The sequence below is a fragment of the Neovison vison genome, chromosome 8 (genome assembly GCF_020171115.1).
Source record: "Neovison vison isolate M4711 chromosome 8, ASM_NN_V1, whole genome shotgun sequence".
In the NCBI taxonomy this organism is placed as follows: Eukaryota; Metazoa; Chordata; class Mammalia; order Carnivora; family Mustelidae; genus Neogale; species Neogale vison.
The window spans coordinates 30,403,679-30,421,516 of record NC_058098.1 but is presented as its reverse complement, the minus strand read 5'-3'; the positions used below and the strand labels follow the sequence as shown (position 1 = coordinate 30,421,516).

Genomic DNA, 17,838 nt, shown 5'->3' with positions numbered 1-17,838 from the left:
CTTCATCATTTCTGATCTCAGAAAAGCATCCTATTTGCCTCTAATTCTTTCTTCTGTTCCATTTCTGTGGTGGGCTCTATGCTTTCTCTTCAGAGTTGTCATCTTCTCTCTCATCAAGTTCATCTCTTGACCTATTGCATGGCATTCTAGATTGTCTTTAGTTTGCTGATTCATCACTAATTTTATTTTCTACGATGTCATTTAGGTTCTTTGCCACTTTCAATGCATATTTTGTGCTATTGAGTTCTTGCCTTACTTGAATGAATAATGCATGTATAAGATGCAAAATAGAAAAAGGAAAAGGCAAACCGTGAAAAGTATCTCCCTTCCAACCTTTCCCCTGAGGCATTTCTCTCCACAAAGGTAAACACTGCTACCAATTTCACAGAATCCTTTGAGAAATAATCTACACACACACACACACACACACACACACACCTATCAACATATCTATTTCTTAACATGTTTTTAGTGACCAATCCCTATATTGTTGGGAATAGTAATATGTCTTGACAAATAAGTACATTTCCCAACCTCTTCACACCACGTGTTAACATTTTGACATTTATGGGTGAAAAAAAAAAAGAAGAAGAAGATAAAAAGATACATAGCCCAACTCAAAGTAGCCTATGAGGAAACTGATAGTTTCCTCATAAGTTCAAGGCACGAAACTAAGAGTTTCCAATGACAGCATGGCAACTTCCAGGCTGGTTGATTCAGCAGCTCATATAGTCATCAAAAACCCAGATTCCTGGGGCGCCTGGGTGGCTCGGTGGGTTAAGCCTCTGCCTTCAGCTCAGGTCATGATCTCGGGGACTTGGAATCGAGCCCCACATCGGGCTGTCTGCTCAGTGGGGAGCCTGCTTCCCCCCTCCCTCTCTGCCTACCTCTCTGCCTACTTGGGATCTCTGTCTGTCAAATAAATAAATAAGATCTTTAAAAAAAAAAAAAAAAGAACCCAGATTCCTTCCATCATTTTGTTGTGCCAGCCCCAGCATATCACCTTGCTAATCTGTGTCTTCGTGGTCCCAGGATGGCTGCGGGATTTCCAAACACTGTACCAGAAACAATAACTTCTAGAAGCAGAAGAGTGGTTATCTTTTCCTTGTGTCTTTTATGAAGAACTAGAAAATAATTCCCAGAAGATTCTGGAAGACATCCTCTTGCTCCCATTTAACAGAATTTCATCCCTTGCCAATGCCTAAACCAAACACTGGGTCTAAGAACAGGATTTCCGGGATGGCTTTAACCAATTAGGACCCATTTCCTAAGACTAGGGAAGGAACACGCACAAGGCTTGAAGATAGATAGCTAAACCACCACAAAGCTCTATCAGGAAGAAAGAATGGCAGGGAGGCACAATGAAGGATGGATGTTGGGTGAGCAGTCAACTATATCTACACTGCACATTCTTTTTTATTTTAATATTTTTTATTTATTTAACAGACAGATATCACAAGTAGGCGGAGAGGCAGGCAGAGAGAGAGGGGGAAGCAGGTTCTCTGCTCAGCAGGGAGCCCAATGTGGGGCTCGATCCCAGGACCCTGAGACCATGACCTGAGCTGAAGGCAGAGGCTTAACCCACTGAGCCACCCAGGCGCCCCTACACCACACATTCTTGATCATCTCAGTTAGCGTCTGTCTTCCACCAGCTCCCACATCCCCAGTTCAACAACTTCCTGGGTCTCCTTTTTGGTGATGCAAATAACCACCTCTCCCTGCCCTTCCAAACACACCCAGTGTGTCCTCCCACTCCATAAGAAGCACTCCTGCACTGTGAAACTCCTCTCGGGGCATTCCACTCCCTCCTGCTTAATAAATCTAGCATCCCCTAGAACACTCTTTCCCCAAGGCCCTCTCTAGTAGTTCCCTGTTTCATCTCTAACACCTCCAGCATCTCAGGATTGGGTAATCGCTATGGACTGAAGATGCGTGTTGGCCCACCCCCAAATTCCTATGTTTGAATCCTAATTCTCAATGAGGTGGTATTAGGAGGTGGTAATTAGGTGAGGAAGGTAGAGCCCTCATGAATGGGATTAGCACCCTTAAGAGAAAAAACAAGAGGGAGCTTCCTTCTCCCCCTCTCCTTCCTCTCTAGTAGGAGGATACAACAAGAAGATAACCATCTGCAGACCAGGAAGGGGTCTCTCGGCAGACGCCAGATAGGTCAGCACCTTGACGTTGGGCTTCACAGCCTCCAGAAGTGTGATAAATAAATATTTGTTGTTTCAGCCACCCAGTCTATGGTAATTTGTTATTGTAGCCCAAACTGACAAAGACAGCTATCCTTCTCCTAGTGTTTCCTGACTCTGCTCTCCCCACTAGCTAGCTGAAACTACAGATCCTTTGAGACTCTGGGTCCAATGGTTTTGTCACCCCTCGCTGCTCCCCACTGCTGCCATCCATCTACCTCCTAGTCATTCCTCTCATTTGCTAATAATCATAACACCTATTGACAGCATTCCTTTCATGTATTTCTTGTGAATTTAGCATCCGCATGTCTATCCCCACTCAAAACCCTACTCTTCGTGGTGACACTTCCTCTCCCTTCCTCTTCTTCAACCAACTATTTCTAAGGTCACACTCTGGACCTGGGCATCACACAGGTAATTCTGGACAGCTATCTATTTTTTTAAAAAAAGCTCCTTCCCTGACAATACCCAGGAAAATTCACATATGTGTTAACTTCTTTGTTGGAGCTATCTCACTGCTAGGAATCTATCCCCATAGAGCAAAAATATAACAAAATGTTATACAGCTAGCAAAAATATAACAAGATGTAGGAATAAAGCTAGTCATAAAGCAGCATTATTTGTAACGGTGAAAGACCAGAAATAAGCTAAATATACAATAGGGGCATGGCTAAATGAATTACAGTCTATCTGTACAATGGGGTGCTATGTCCCTATAAAAAGCAACAAGGAAGACCTGTATCTCCAATAAAAAAATGATCTTTGAAATATTTTATGTTTAAAAAAAGAAGAAGAAGAAGAAGGAAGGTACAAGATAATGTGTATTGTTTGCTGTGTGTGTGTAAGAAAGGAAAGAAAGTGTCACTGGTAGTAGTTTGTGTGTGTGTGTGTGTGTGTGTGTGCATGTGTGTGTGTTTATCTGAAAAGAAGGTATCTTAGTTCAGGCTCTTCTAACAAAATCATCCACTGGATGGCTTAAGCAACAAGCATCTATTCTTCACAGTTCTGGAGGCTGGAAAAGTCCAAAGTCAAGGTGCTAGTAGATCCAGCCTGTAGTGAGAACTACTTTCTGGCTTGTAGACAGCTCCCATCTTGCTATGTCCTCACATGGACGGGAGAAGGAGGAAGCAAGATCTCTCCTATCTCTTGTTATGAGGGCACTAATCTCATCATTAGGCCCCTACCTCATGACCTAATTACCTCCAAAAGGCCCGTCTTCAATTATCATCCCATTGCATTCATGTTAACCTATGAATTTTGGAGTAACCAAACATTCCATTCATCACAGAAGGTAAGTCAAAAACTAATCTTTAAAATGGTTAGCAATAAGGGGAAAGAAAGAATTTGAAAGATGGAATGCAATTTTGGAATCATGTAAATGTTTTATATAATTTTTTAAAGATTTTTTATTTATTCATTTGACAGAGAGAGATCACAAGTATGCAGAGAGGCAGGCAGAGAGAGAGGAAGGGAAGCAGGCTCCCTGCCGAGCAGAGAGCCCGATGCGGGACTCGATCCCAGGACCCCGAGATCATGACCTGAGCCGAAGGCAGCGGCCTAACCCACTGAGCCACCCAGGCGCCCTTTTTTTTTTTTTTTAATTCCTCAGAAGTGCTTCTTTTTTTTTTTTTTAAGAGTTTATTTATTTATTTGACAGAGAGAGGTCACAAGTAGGCAGAGAGGCAGGCAGAGAGAGAGGAGGAAGCAGGCTCCCTGCTGAGCAGAGAGCCGGATGCGGGACTCGATCCCAGGACCCTGAGATCATGACCTGAGCCGAAGGCAGCAGCTCAACCCACTGAGCCACCCAGGCGCCCCTTATATAATTTTTTTAAAAGGGGGGCGCCTGAGTAGCTCAGTCAATTAAGCCTCTAACTCTTGATTTCAGCTCAGGTCATTTCAGGGTCATGTGATTTAGCTACCTGTCAGGCTCTGTGCTCAGCAGGGAGTCTGTCTGAGTTTCTTTCTCTCCCTCTGCCACTTCCCCTGCTTGCTCGCTCTCTCTCTCTCTTTCTCTCAAATGAAAGATTAAAAAAAAAAACTTAAAAAAAGAAGTTAATTCAAAAAGAAAGAAAAGCATCTTTAAATGTAAAAAAGAAGCTTCAACAAATGACCTTATTGTATATGAGGTTGGAAGAACAACCATACAGAAAATAAATATTTCCAATGACTTAGAAACCTAGTATTTTGACCATGTGACCCTAGTGAGTGATATTCTAAAGGCAAAATGGACAACAAAGAAATCTTAAACTGCACACAGTAGTCTCGTTGTTGACAATAAAGTTGGAGTATTGGTTTCTTATTGCTCGAGGTAACAAATGACCACAAATTTAGTAGTCTAATACAATACAAATTTCTCACCTTGTAATTGTACCTCTGGACACAATTCCTCTCCTCAATCTGTGAACCTATGAAACCCAAGCAGCAAGTTGTCTGTTCCTAAAGTATAATGCAAAGATAGGCATAAGATAACAATTAGACATTTGGTTCAAAGAAGATGAAAATGGAAGAGGAAAAAAAAAAGAGTCACATGTCCCAAACAATCTCAAAATCCAGCCAAAAAAACTCCATTTGGTTCCATGGTCTGGGAATAATCCTCTCTTGTTTGTGGCCCCACCCTTTGGAGTCATCTTTTATTTATTTTAAGAAAAATAGCACATGTTTGCAGTCTAGTAGTTTTATCAACTTGTTTCTCGCCTGTAGAATTTGGGGGATGGGGGGGTTGGTGCCCAACAGTCTTCTTTCATTTTGTCCTTTCTCTGTACCTTTCAGTCCAAGTTGGCTGTATTTCTGCTGAAATACATTGCAAGAGGCTTGTGGATCTCCTGGGTCTATCTCAGGGATTTGCTCCATTACACAAGACACTCCCCTACCGAAATTTCCTGGATAATCCCATCTCTATTCCCAGCTTCTGCTGAGGCCAGCTGAGGGGTGCATGAGTCACACACCTTCACGGAGCCCCCCGTATGATTGGGGAGTCTGAACAATGGCTCCTCCAAGGCACTCACAACAGGTTGTCCGTCCACACCCTTCAATTTCTTCCCAGACTATGTTTCCTGATGGTGACTCTCCTAATTTTAGCTTCTTTTGCAATCTGGGTAAGCTGAAAATTGCCCAAACTATCAAGCTCTGGTTCCTTTTTGCTTAATCCTTTCTCAACCTAGCTCTTTCCTCTTACATCTCACTATAAGAAGCAAGAAGAAACCATGCCACATATTGAACCCCCTGCTTGGAAATCTTAGCTAAGTATCTAAATGCCCGGGATGCCTGGGCGGCTCAGTTGGTTAAGTTACTGCCTTTGGCTCAGGTCATGATCTCAGGGTCCTGGGATTGAGCCCCACATCAGCTTCCCTGCTCAGCTTGGACCCCGCTTCTCCTTCTTCCTCTGCTGCTCCCCCTGCTTGTACTCTCTGGCTCTCTCTATCCTTCTGCTAAATAAATAAACAAAATCTTTTTTTTTTTAAGGTAAATATCTAAATTCATCACTTACAAGTTTCGCTTTCCACATAACTGCACAACCCAATTCAGTGCTTTCAGCTGATTCCCTTTCCACTAGCTACCAAGAACACGTCTCTCATTTCCATCCGAGCCTTGCCGACAGCTCTTTTAATATCCATGTTTCTATCGGCGGTCTGCTCAGGACGGTTCAGGTACCCTCTGAGATAATTACCCTGCTTCTCACTTCCTTCTGAGTCAGCACTAACAGAGTCAATCACATCCATATTTCTATTAACAACTTATTCAGGGAAATTTACTTTTTTTTCTTTTCTTATCATGCTCTAAAAATTTTCCCAGCTGCCAGCCTTCTTCATCCACATTTTTAGGTATTCGTTTCAGTAGCACTTTGCGTCCAGGCACCAAAATCTGTATGAGCTTCCTAGCACTGCTATAATAAATTATCATGGCCCCAAACGGCAAATTTATTGGCTTACCATTCTAGAGTTTAGAAGTATGACAGGGCTGCTTTCCCTTCTGGAGGTTCTAGCAAAAACCTATTGCCTTGCATTTATTTTCCAGCTTCTAGATGCTTCCCCCATTCCTTGCCTCATGATGCACTTCTGTCTTCAGTGCTAGCAATGGCGAGTCTAATCTTTCTCCTGATTCTACAGTTTGGATTCTTCTGCCTCCCTCCTCATCATTTAAGGACTCTTGGGACTCCCTTGGGCTCACCTGCAAAACCCAAAGTACTCTGCTTGTTTTAAGGTCACCTGACTAGTAAACAAGTCTATCTGCAACCTTAATTTTCTCTTGCCATAAAACATAACACATTCAGTTTCTAGGGATTGGGACATAGACATCTTTGGGGAGTGAGGGATGGATTATTCTGCCTCTCAAAGTCAGTATTGTTATTTTGAAATAGACACACATCTACAGATATAAACACCTACATGTACACACAAAGATAAAACAAATAAGTACTTCTGATAAAGTTATAAGGAATCAAACTGATTTTCAGCATATGATAAAAGAGGTACAAATATAAAGTCTAAGTAAAAACCCTGTGTGGCCAATAAGCATATGAAAAAAAAATGATCAACATCAACATCAGAGAAATGCCAATCAAAACCACAATGAGGTAATCACATTACACCTATTAGGATGGCTACTATTTAAAAGAATGAAAATAGGGGCTCCTGGGTGGCTCAGTCAGTTAAGCGTCTGCCTTCAGCTAAGGTCATGATCTCAGGCTGCTGGGATTGAGGCTCACATCAGGTTCCCTACTCAATGAGCTTCTCCCTCTGCCTCTCTACCCCCGTCATGTGTTCTTGCATTTTCTCTCTCAAATAAATAAATAAAATCTTTTTTAAAAATTTTTAAAAAGAAGGAAATCCTGTCACATGCTAGAACATGGGTGAATCTTGAGAACATGTTAAGTGAAATGAGGACATTATATTAAGTGAAATGAAGCAGTCATTAAAGGACAAATACAGAATGATTCCTCTTATATGCGGTATCTGAAGTAGTCAACTCATAAAAAGTAGAATGGTGGTTACCAGGGTCTGGGGGAAAGGTGAATGGGTAGCTGTGGTCTAATGGTTACAGAGTTTCAAATTTGCAAAGTAAAAAAAGCTCCAGATCTCTGTTTCACAACAACATAAATGTACTTATCACTCCTGAACTATACACTTAAATGGGTAAGATGATCAATTTCATGTTAGGTTCAATAAAGTTTATGTTATCTGTAAATTCTATCACCATAAAAAGAAAGAAAGCAAAAGAATCGAGTTTCTATTCTTTTTCCTTGCAAAGTGTATTTCAGAATAACCCAATAATTGATGGAAGTTCTTTATAGAGGAATCACAGCTCATAAATGCAGAAGGAATGACAGATTTCAAAAAAATCACAATTTCACAACCCCAGAAGAAATAACGAGTGGAGGCCACAAATGACTACATAAATCTTCAAGTGATGTTTGTGGGGAAACTGTAACCAACAGACCAAGCTGACGACTCCTGAATCCATAGTTTATTTTTAACATCCGAAGAATGTGACAACCGGCTATGACACAGTCCCCACTGTGACGCAGTAGGAAGTATACAACACAACCTGTGAAGTACCTAACACAACCTATAATGTACACTTGCTAAAGAAAAAAAGAGAAAAGCACAGAAAACAGAAATGCAGAAAAAGAACATCGAAAAATGCCTAGATGAGTACAGTACAGAGTCGTACAAGGATGGACCACCAGCAAAAATGGCAGAGTAAGGAGCTCTGAAAATTCTCTCCTCTATAAAAGCAGAATCCTCAGAATCAACATTTTTCAGAACTCTGCAAATTCACCTGAGTTTATTATTAACAGAGCATGTATTCAAAGAAAGCCAGCCGAATCTCATTAGGAACAGTGAGCTGTGTGGCCAGGTGACTTGCCCTCGTCCTATCCACCACTCTCCGGCTCCAAATAGTCTTTAAAAAATAACAGTCCGCACTTGCTGTGGAAAGTAGCAGCCTGGCAGACCCCGGAAAGAAAGACCAGGGCTGGAGCCCTTTCAAAGCCACAGTCCTAAAGAATTATCATTATCTGACCTGTCTGGTTAATTTTGGAAGATCCCACTTACCAAGCTATCTCTCTTTGACCTGACTCTGTGCTTTTCCAGGGGAAAGAAAAAGTGAAAAGCTTTTTTTCCCCTGGGGGCACATTGAAAACTATTAAAAGCAAATGTTTAACTTCCACACTACCTAGGGTGATGGATAGCAGTTGGAGCAGTATTAGGTTAACCAAAAAAACATAAAGTGAGACGTTGGGAATGAGATACCCATAGGTACCTGGAAAATCTCTGACATATTCCTGAGGGTCTGGAAGATTCCCTGGGTGTATAAGGCTGGGCAAGAGTTCAGGAAAGTCCTGAGAAGGCCCTAAGCTCTCACCTTTGACTCACTCTAAGGATCTACACACCCAAGTGAAAGCTAAGGAAGGGGTGTCAACGGTCTGGTTGAGTGTTGGAAATGGGCCCCAAGATGTACCCAGAGTCCCCTGGCAAAGACTGTAAGATTCAATATCTCCAGACCAACACTCATCGTCTCCAGACATTTAAAACGCTCTGTCCAATCACTGGTTGACCACTTACCCTAACCACACGGAGACTCCAGTGGCCACACACAATCAAGAATACAGACTTTCCCCAATTTGTTCAGAAAGGTCATTAAGCAAACAACAGCATCTAGGACAAACAGCAACAAAAACCGACATGGGGGATGGGGACAGAATTCAATTTCCAGACCTGCCATATTGTATTATTTTAAAAGTACAGCTTTCAACAAAAACACTATGAGAGGCACAAAGAAATGAGAAAGTTGGACCCATCCATAGGAAAAAAGGTAATCAATAGCAACTACCTTAGAGGAACCCCAGCTAATGAACTTACCAGAAAAGACTTCAAATCCGTGTCTTTAAACAGTGAAATGCTGTTCAGCCATATAAGGAGTGAAGTACTGAAACACACCAAAACACAGATGGACCTTTAAAGTACTATGTGAAGTGAAAGAAGCCAATCCATAATGCCATTTTAATGAAATGTTCAGAATAGGCAAAATCTATAGAGATAAGAAGTAGATGGTGGACACCTCAGTTAGTTATGCATCTGACTCGTCATTTCTGCCCAGGTCATGATCTCAGGGTCCTGGGGACTGAGCCCTGTAGCAGGCTCTGTGTTCAGCAGGGAGTCTGCTTGAGGGTTCTCTCCCTCTGCTCCTCTCCTCTATGTCAAATAAATAAATAAATCTTTAAAAAAGAAAGAAAGAAAAGGGAAGTAAATGAGTGATTGCCCAGGCTGGGGGAGGGTGGGTGCAGGGGAATGGGAGTGACTCTCTATGAGTAGGGGGGTTTTCAAGTCAAAAGAGTGGCCTCTACCTTGGATGGTCAGTGGGTCAGTCATGACAAATGATCCAAGCCCAGAGTGGGGATCCAAGGGTAAACAGAACAGATATGCCCCTGCCCTTAGGCAGCCTCAAGTCTAGTGAAAGAAGCAACCATGAACCGTGTCATCAGCCCGGGGTCGGGTGGGAGCAGTGACAATCCCGCAGGAGCTCCTGACCAAGAGGCCACACAAGGACCAGGCAGTTGGGAGGTCCAGATGCCCAATGGCAGTCTCCCATGGGACAGGAGTAGGGGGTCCCACTATTTCCTCATATGGGTGATGGTTACACAGTGTGTTCACTTCATGAAAATTCAGCAATTACCCACAGTAAGTTCTCTCCCCATACATCATGCTTTAGTAAAAAGTTTCCTGGAAAATTCTCCATTGATTCAAATATTCTGCTGGAATTAAATGTAGACACCTTTCTGCCTCTCTCTGTGTCCCCCCCACTTCCTCTGTGGCTGTCGCTCGTGTCCTCAGTCCTCATTTTCTGTGCTCTAAGCTCACTAGCCTTCATTTGGTGGCAGAAATGCTGTAATTGTCCCAGCCTGAGAATTTTCTACGTGGTTTTCCTTTGCCTGAGGTGCATTCGTCTGTTCCTCACAAACTCAGTATTTCTAAAAATCCAGTCTCAGTCGAAATGGCATCCTCTCAGAGGCACTTGACCTCATTGCTCCATCTAGGTGGCCCAGTGCCCTGCACCGTCCTGACACAGTGCCCTGTGCGTGTTCCTCATTGCACTAGACTCATTGTACTTCCATGTCTTACCACCTGTCTCCCATGGTAGACTACAGTATCCAGGGAAATCCAGGCTGTATCTTACGCAACATTTTACCCCCCTGCCCAGCAAAGGGCCTGATGTATAGTGCACCCTTGTAATAAATATTTGTGAATGAATGAATGGGGAAATGGGAGGCAATGATCAACCCAAGAGTGGAGCCAGGATGTGGCCTTTCAGGCAATGTAGCAAGCCATTCAGTGAGGTTTTGTTGACAAAAGAATTCTTGTGTTTAGTGGCCCCCCATTCAGTCACCCTAGATTAGCAATAACTGGACATCAGGAATTAGAAGTACTCCTAGAGCCAATCTTCCAAGGGGAAGGAAATGCATTAAATTGCCCAATGAAAGGAACAAGGCCCCTGTAATTCCTGCCATCTCTGCACCCCTACCCACCTGGGAAATCTGTGATGTCACAGCGTCTTGATTCTTAACACAATGGCACAGGGGCCGCTCTGGCTTGTCAGAGGATGTGACTGTCATAGCGTCTTTGTGTGTAGGTGTGACAATGCTTTCCCCACACAGCGGGGAGAAACTGCAGGCTGTAATTGCGCCCTGGCCCCCTATTATCAAAACCATACCACTTCCTCCCCAACCTTAGAATATACTCCCCTAAAGGTACCAGGTGCAGCTGGGGAAGATCTCTCAATGCCAAAGGAGATGTGTAAAAAGTAGGAAAAGCTTAAATCAGGGCTGGTCAGAGATAAGGCCAGCATCTCTGGGTCAGCCCCACACTGGTAACCTGCTCTCGGAAGGAAGCCATTGGCCAACCCCATCAGTCTGCCCTGACCGGCCACCTGCCCATAGCCTGCCTAGCCTCAGAGGGACCCTCTGATTCCAGACACATACAGTCTTGCCCTTCAAAGTACATCTGATTTCGTTACCCATACTGTGAACTTGCTGGGGTAAGACACCAATATCTCTTGAGAACCTGAATATACAAATGGACGATGGCCAGACCATAAATGACAATAGAACTCTTACCCACTGTCTGTAACAACCAGTTCAGGAAGCCAAATGCTCAAAGCAGTTCAGGAATTGTTCTCATGACTTCCAGCTTCTTGATTTCATGTACCTGTTTCCCACCCAGGGCCCATCAAATAAAGGCAAATGGGCTCCCCCAGCAATCACACAAGATGCCTGGCTTCTAGTCAGGCTCCCTCCAGGGTCCCCATGCCAACAGCCTCCAATCATGGCACACCTGAAGCCTTCCTTCCTCTCTGTGCTAGAACATCTTCCACTCCCTGCCTGCCTTTAAGTCCCTAACAAAGTAATGGTGGCTGACTCCCTTGCTGTAATAGGGCTTTGAATAAACAGCCTCTGTTTGTTCTCATCTAGGAAGTCTTCGCTTCTGTCCACAGTTCTCCTGGCGGGCCCAAGAAGACACAGCCCAACAAGACACAGTCTGCACTGCACATCCCGCTGCCCCAGCCTTTGGCCAGGGGCATTATTTGCAGACAACATATGAGCCCTCTGTGCCTTGCCACTCATGACTTGTCAAATCCACCCCAGGGTGGTGAGTCAACACTTAGTCTGAGTTACCCCCCGCATGATATTGAGTCCTTAGCTATGTCTTACCAGTTTAGTGCCCAGGTTTTTTGACTGGTTCTCCTTTGTTTGCATTCTTGGTGGAATTGAGCCTTTCCTCTCTTTTGTGCTTCCATTTGGTGCTGTTCTGTCAAAACTCTTTGTCACCAGATGGAGAATCACAGGGCAGAACACAGACAGAGGCCCCCTGTAGGTTGTAGGTCAAGCCAGCCTCATAGACTGGTGAGTCTGTGGTTCTCACTGCACCAGAATCCATTCAGACAAACTGCTGTGGGTGACCAGTAAAGCTGAATGGGGGTCTCCTTCCATCTCAATACCTTGTCCAGAGAGAGTCTGCTCTCTGGTTTTCCACAGGGAGTGCAAACTGTCAGGTCTGCATTTGGAGACAGCCAGCTCTCAGGCTGAGGTCCTACAGACACAAGGTGTCAAAGCATCACATTTCTATAGACCACGGCCAGCTCCCATGGGGTCTCCAAGTCCTCTCCTTCTCAAGGAAAAACTCCTGTCTCTGACTGATTATTCTCATTAGAATCCAAATCCTTGTGCCTGTTTTCCAAACGGCCTAACTTTGCCAAGGATCGTTTGGACTTTCAGTGGCCACTCCAGGGAATGCTTGACTTGCACAAAATTGTTCATTTGAGAGACACCTTTAGAAAACAAAAGGAACAAGAGAGATATTTTTATCAGTGTGCAGAGGTCTCCAAAGTAAATTCTGATTTAAAAATTGCTTCACTGTAAGATTCTTTGGCCAAAGCTAAAGAGCAATTTGAAAACTCAAGTAACAGCCAACTAGACTTGTTGCCCTTAATCTTTCTCCTCCTTGTCCTGCGCTTACTTCCCCAGATGCAGCCCTGCCTCTCCCCCCTTACTCTTCCACGGCCTCCCTCCACAGCCCCAGGGACCTCTCCTCCTCCTCCCCTGTCCAGCCCCTATGCTTTCCCCAAAAGCTCCTAAGATCCTTAAATTCCAGTCACCTCTAAAGATTCATGCCTGCCATGAGCCAGGTATGGAGATAACTGTAGAATTAACTAATTAACCAGAACTGAATGGGTAACTATAATTAAAGATTTCCCTAAACCCAGAGAAAACTAGCAACTATTGGTAGAAGAATGAGAATTCGTTTGGATACATGGGAACCTGGGTCATCTGAGCTGTCACCAATTTCAACCACAAGGGTCAGACCCTCAGGGCTGAACCCTGGTTGACAGGAGCTAATTAAACTGACGTGGTTCTCTCGAACCACAATAAACCTGAGGGTCAAAAACAGGGTCCAAAATAGAGCAAGATCCCCTAAAAACCATCCCTGAAACTTTTCTAATAAAAACCCCCCTGGGTCACAATTCGGTTGTTCAAAGGAAGAAAAGCAAGGCTCTGGGTCCCTGTGGTTTGTGGGGCTGTTTGTGTCTCTGACACTCATCCAGATGTGTGAGTGAAGGTGCTCTGTAGATGTAAAGAACATCAACAATCAGTTGGCTTGAAACAGAGGAGATTACCCGTGATAGGGTGGGTGGGCTTCACCCCATCAGGGGAAGGCCTAAAGAGCACAAACCAGGGTTTCCCAAAGAAGAAAACATTCTGCCTCAAGACTAACATCGAAACCCTCCCTGGGATTCCAGCCTGTGGCCGCCTGCCTACAGATTTCAGACTGAGGCCTGCAACTTCAACCCTTACCTGAATTTGTAGCTTGTGCTACAGATTTGGATTTTCCATCCCCCCTCCCCCACGACCTAGTGGGGAAGATGTCGGCAGGGCCACACTCCTGCCCAAGTCTGGGGGGAGAAGCCATCTTCACCTCTTCCTGTTTCCGGAAGCTGGTAATCTACAGAAGCTGCCTCTGTCTTCACGTCGCTTTCTCCTCTGTGTATGCATGTCCCATCTCCCTCTGGCTCATCCTGATAAGGACATTTATCATTGGGTTTAGGGTCCACCTGGGTAATCCAGAAAGAACTCCTGATCTCAAAGTCCTTACCTTGGTTACATCTGCACAGACTTTTTTTTCTGAAGATGGTGACATTCACAGGTTCCAGGGATTAAGATGTGGACATATCCTTTGGGGATTCATTCAACCCGTCTTGGTGGGACCAGATGATTTCAAATGGGTATTGGCTGAACAAGTCATCGATGTTCCTCTGCAATGTAGGTACCAACCCAGAGCGGCCTTCTGCTGCGATCAGAGAAGTCACTGGGTCCTGCAGTGTCCAGTGACCACCTTCCTTCAAAGGCCTGAAGCCCTAGACAAGAACCCAAACTAAAAACTACAGGAACATGTCGGACACATTCCAACCCTGGGCCCTTTCTAGTCCCTTTTGGAAGCAGGGGCAATACCACTGTAATCCAGCTCCTCCTGGTGCCTCCCAGAAACCCTCTTCCTGGGAGAAAGGTGCCCACTCCTGCCATAAACAGACCAGGCTCCCAGAATGTGTGAAGGTCCTCCTTGTCGCCTCTTGCTAAAGGATGGCACCCATCAGTGCCTCTCAGTGACACTCGGTGTATTCCATCCTTCCTGTCTTCACCTGTTGATACACACGTTCATCCACCAACTGAACGAACCCACTGAGCAAATTCCAGAGCCCAGGCACTCACGGCTGGGCACAAAGACACAAATATGTCACAGTTACTGAAAATCCCAAGAAGGCCGCGATTTCCCGACACTACAGGTAAACAACGAAATTACAAGGCACTGCAGAGGAATAAATCAAAGACAATGCGGGAGCCCAACGAGGGAGGGGAGCGGGATTTTTGTAGGCACTTAATCCCCACGTGGGACAGTGATTACCACCATTTTACATTCATGAGGAAATGGAGGGTCCGAGAATCAATCACTAGCCTACAGAAGAGAGAGAAGGGGAGAATTGGTAGGAACTGGAGGGATAAGACATGAAGAAGACCAAAGTGTCGAAGGCCAGCCTTGCATCCTAATATTTTTCCTGGGACACTTGGGATTTGTTTGTTTGTTTGTTTGTTTCCTCCACCTTCTATTCTCCAGGGAATCATTATCAAGGGAAATCCTCCTTTCTTCACTGCCTTCTCCAGAGAATCTTGGCCCAGGAGAAAGGAAATGGAAAATGGCTTTGGGCCATCTTATTTGTGAGCTGGAAGGTTGACATCCCAGCAGGAGTTGTCTCTGCCTCCCTAAGTGGGATTGGAGTCATGCAACCCTGCCTGGCCTCTCAAGCTGATTATAGGCCACTTCCTCTGAGTTGACTGGCCTATTTTAATTCTGTGTTAGGAAATCTCCCTCATTAGCATTTGCGGCTCTGTTTGAGGGTCAGAGAATTTGTCAGGCTTGCAAAGTTTATCCCTGGAACTTTCTCATCTTCCTTTTCATTCCCACGGAATATCCCTATGGATCGACTTCCTCACTCCTCGCATTACCCAATCTCAGGGGCGGAAGGAGGTAGTAAGCTTGTATGTCTCTTGTACTAGGAGGTACAAAGAAAATGTGATGGAATGAGAAATCGTGATTCTTGGAGTTCGGAGACCCAGATTATAGGAGTAGACTTCTAGGCAAGGAAGGGGAGAGATTCTCACTGGCACTGGGTGGATTCCACTAGAAAGGGATTGCTAATTCTCCTCGAAGGTTAAAGCAATGCTAGCTAGCTGAGTCTCCACTGCCCACTTCAATCTCCTTGTGCATCACCAGAGCTGGAAGAGTTGGGATTGTCACCATCACCAGCTCATCCCCAAATGGTATTTCCAACTCTCATGGGTTTTTTTTAGCAAGCTGTTCTGGAAGCATGGTGCATGGTGCGCCTGGTCAGAAAAGAGTGGCCACATGAACAGCAATCCCTGGGCCTGGGTGGAGTGTTGGCTGGGGTTCAGCCAATCTACCTGCTCTTTTCACAATCCGTCCATGAGACATTGCCTGACTAATGTCCAAATCAAGTCTTGCCAGGGCTCTTCTGTTCTGCAGCATGGACAGGCTGGATGGTCATCAAGTCTGTTCCCTTTTCCTGGGCACTTGGCTGAACCACATCTCCCCCTTGCTTCTAAGTGGACTCGGACAGAGGTGTTGGGTGTGGCTCCTCAAATGTTCACATAATCCCCCACACTCCCTCTCTGTTCATTGGGCAACAGGATGTTGACAATTTAGAAGACGTCTCCAGGATCCTGGAGAATTCCCAGGCTCTGGGGGAAAAGGGGAGCCATGCATTGGAAGGAGCAGGTATCCCGAGTTGCCTCATGATCTTTCCATGAACTCTGACAACCAGGGACATCCACACTGGACGCTGAGTAGAAGAGATTTAAAGTTTCATTGCGCTAAGCTGCTGGCATTGCTTATCACAGCTTTTAACCTACCACAACTAATCTCTGCCCCACTCGGGGAGTTTTCCACGCTAGTGTGTCTTCCGATTTTGTCCAATATCCTGCTTCCCAGCTTATTTCCGCTCCGAAAGAACATAAAAAGAAACAAAAGTCGCTCTCTTAGGAGCAGAAGCAAACACAGCTGCAAAGCTAACAGCCATTCCAAGGGTCTGCAGAGCTGCTCGCCAGTCTCTGAGTGGGATATTGTTCTATTGGCGCCCATCCCCAACCTCTACCATCTCCACTGTGATGGGAGATAAAATCACTAGCCTCCAACTCCATTAATTTTAAGCAAAAACTAGCATAAATTGCCAAATCATAACTGGCTTCAAGTCCCCAGCAGGCCCAGTTGATCAGGCTGGGAGGAAAGATTACCCAGTATCTCCTTACAAATGACATCCTTTCCCCCACATACTCCCTGACCTAGGATCACTGAGAGGCACCATTCCTAAACACCAAGCTCTGCTGTCTTGCGGATGAGAGATGGTAGCCCCAAGCCTTGACCACAGGAAGTAACTCGACTAAATGATACAAGTAGGGGTATCAGGAAGGCTTAGATTGCTTTAATAGTCATTAGCAAGTTCTAGCTCTCTTCCTAATGCTTAGAGACCCTTTCTGCCATTTGAATGTGAGCTCCAGGAGGGACTTTGCTTTATTCAACATCATATATGTGGTTCCAGTGCCCGGAACTGTTACAAGCATATAGCTGTTGTTTAATTTGTGTTGAACAGACAAATAAAGGTTGGTGGGGTGGGAGGGAACTGAGGGCTCTGGTCCCCCCCAAACAGGATACCCATCAGGAACACCTTCTCTGTCCACATTCTGTCCCATTCAGCATTCTATCTTGGCAAGTGACAACCTCCTGCACCATCTTCAGAAGAGGGGAGGAGGTTCCAGATCTCCTCCAACCCCTCATGACTTCTCGAGGGAGCTAAAGTCCAGATTTATCAGCCTAGGAGTTAACTTCTCTGTTGGAGGATGACCTCCTCCTTCTTCTCTATGCTCGCTCTAAAGGGGTCTCATAAAGGAGGGGAGAGAAATGCTAGGGATCCATCTTAAATCAAGACTTGCCACTGGATCGCGAAGAACCTAAAGACCAGCAGGGTCACCAGGGCTCCCCTGCTGTTCATGCCTACTCTCCTGTAGTCAATTCTCAAAGACCCAAGTAAAAGATGGAAGATGGAATGGGGAAACTGAGGGCCTTGGAAGAGCTGTTTCTAAGCTTGGACTCTAAGAGCTTTAGCTTCCGGGCTGGGGAGGCCAGTATAAGGTATTACCCATCTCTCAACATCTGCACCATTTTCCGCTTTTTCTCCAAAGAACATTCCCACCTAGGTCTCTCCAACCTCCTGCCTCGGTCGTCCATGGCCAGTGGGTGCCAAGGCTCTGAGTTCTCCACCTCTTCCCAGACAGCTCTCCAAATGAACCCTCACCTCCCTGGCACAACTCAAGCCTTCCTCATCTAGCATCTACATGGTTCTATTATCTTCCCTGCAATTCCCTTCCCCCTGCTACCCAACATGCCCAACATGGTGCCCTGGTGAGTAATTTTACAGCAAATGAGTGATCTCTTTCTGTCTCTTCCTACCCAGTCCCGCTAGTTAGCAAAAGGGTCCTCAATATTGTTCTATTGGCGCCCATCAAAGCCAACCCTCCACCTGTGTC

The 17,838-nt window shown here is 45.0% G+C and overlaps 1 long non-coding RNA gene across 1 annotated transcript; it reads right to left on the bottom strand.

Annotated features, from left to right (window-relative positions):
• Nucleotides 1–4,617: 4,617 nt before the first annotated feature.
• On the bottom strand, nucleotides 4,618–11,932 carry LOC122915629. The gene is made up of 3 exons (XR_006386071.1): nucleotides 11,899–11,932; nucleotides 9,053–9,119; nucleotides 4,618–4,628 (listed from the first exon to the last, which is right to left on the bottom strand). It is a non-coding gene; the product is annotated as an uncharacterized LOC122915629 (long non-coding RNA).
• Between the last annotated feature and the right edge of the window lie 5,906 nt (nucleotides 11,933–17,838).